Genomic DNA, 2,105 nt, shown 5'->3' on the forward strand with positions numbered 1-2,105 from the left:
TGGCCGCCCCGTGTCATGGCCGCGCCTGCCCCGGTCACACGGCAGGTTAGCGGCGGCGCCGCCCCGGTCCTGGTCCCGGCCCCGAGCGGCCCAGACCGTGGGCAGCCCCTGGCAACCGCCATGGCCGAGCTGCCGGTGCTGGACGCCCGCAGGCGGCGGGTACCATTCCGCACGCTGTCCTGCGAGCGCCGCGCCGTGGTGGTGTTCGTGCGGCATTTCCTGTGTTACATCTGGATCTGGCCAAAATCCCCGAGAGTTTCTTACAAGAAGCAAGTGTCACCCTTATAGTGATTGGACAGTCATCCTACCATCATATTGAGCCTTTTTGCAAACCGACTGGATATTCTCATGAAATCTATGTCGATCCTGAGAGAGAAATTTATAAAAGATTGGAATGAAAATAGGTGAAGAAATTGCCGCCTCAAGACAGAGCCCCCACGTAAAATCAAATCTGCTCTCAGGAAGCCTTCAGAGCCTGTGGCGGGCAGTGACTGGCCCTCAGTTTGATTTTCAAGGAGACCCAGCTCAGCAAGGTGGAATCCTCATTTTAGGACCAGGTAACAACATCCATTTTATACACTGCGATAGGAATAGGTTGGATCACAAACCTATCAACTCTGTTTTACAGCTGGTAGGAGTTCAGCATGTGAACTTTACAAACAGAACTTCAGTTATCCATGTGTGACTTAAAATGCAATCAGTCACTTTCAGCTGGACCTTCCGGAATGTGACCTTCAATATCCTCGTGCAGTGTCGAACCTGCTGTCCCTTCCCAGCCTTTGAGGAGTTAGGGAAGCATAAAGGGAGCTTGAACCAGTTGAGTTGCATGCTGGGAGGCATCAGTTGTCAACACTGTGATATATTCCATTTTATAGCTTTTAACATTTTATACAAAGTAACAAAAATGAATATACAGAATATATCTTTAAAAGCTATAAAATCATAAATGCTATTTAAATTGTTTTACATTATGGTATATTCAGTCAATGAAAGACTGTTTTTGGCAATATAAACTCTGATGAAGAATATAGAAAGAGACAGGAGAGCAACAGAAGACCATCGTATTCAGTGAAAAAGGCAAAATATCAAATTCTGTCAACAACATAACTTCATTTTTATATGTATATATTTGTATTTCTGTATGCTTAGGAAAAAAGACAATAAACACCAAAATGTTGCCAGTTAAAAAAAAAAGAAAAAAAGAAAAGAATAAGAATAGTCATCATACAAATTAGATATAGAGATGATCATGGACATTATCAATCGCTAGTATAAACGTTACTAATCTTTAGCTTTTAATATTACTCTTTGTTGCATTAGTCATATAACCTAGGAATAACTGGTGGGTATAGGGTCAGGTGCTGAAGGGACATTGTGACAAGTGACCTAGAAGGCAAGAGGTGAGCCTTCTGTCACGCTCACATAAGGGCCGCTTGTGGGCTCCTTGGTCAAGCAGTAACGTCAGTGTCTGGGAAGGTACCCGTTACTTAGCAGACCATGAAAGGGAGTCGTCTGCTTTCCTTGGAGGAGTCAGGGAACACTCTGCTCCACCAGCTTCTTGTGGAAGGCTGGATACTATCCAGGCCTGCCCGCAGTCATCCGGAGGCCTAAACCCCTCCCTGTGGTGCTCTGCTTCAACGGTCACGCTCCTTGTCCACTTTCATGTTCCTCCCGTACTCCTGGTTCCTCTTTAAAGTTCTTAGAAGATAGCGGTAGAAGGAATAGTGAGTCTTAAAGTCTTTGATCTTTCTTGTAAGTGCATAGAAGAAAACGCTGACACATGCTGTCTTCTCTCTCTCTGCTTCAGCTACCTAAAAGGGAAGGGCCCCCGTCCTGTGATCACGTGACTTGCTTCACCTTGTCAATCACTTAGAAGATTCACCCTCCTTACCCTGCCCCCTTATCTTGTATGCAATAAGTATCAGCGCGCCCAGCCCAGCGGTTCGGGGCCACTACTGGTCTCCATGTCTTGATGGTAGTGGTCTTCCGGGCCCAGCTGTTTTCTCTTTGTCTTGTGTCTTTATTTATCACAATCTCTCATCTCCGCACATGGGGAGAACACCCGCTAAGCCCGATAGGGCTGGACCCCATACTGGCCAACATGG

The 2,105-nt window shown here is 46.2% G+C and overlaps 1 pseudogene; it reads left to right on the plus strand.

Annotated features, from left to right (window-relative positions):
- Window positions 1-938, plus strand: LOC117077435 (annotated as a pseudogene).
- The last annotated feature ends 1,167 nt before the right edge of the window (window positions 939-2,105 follow it).

This window comes from Trachypithecus francoisi, unplaced genomic scaffold (genome assembly GCF_009764315.1).
Source record: "Trachypithecus francoisi isolate TF-2019V2 unplaced genomic scaffold, Tfra_2.0 Lachesis_group6, whole genome shotgun sequence".
Taxonomy (NCBI): Eukaryota; Metazoa; Chordata; class Mammalia; order Primates; family Cercopithecidae; genus Trachypithecus; species Trachypithecus francoisi.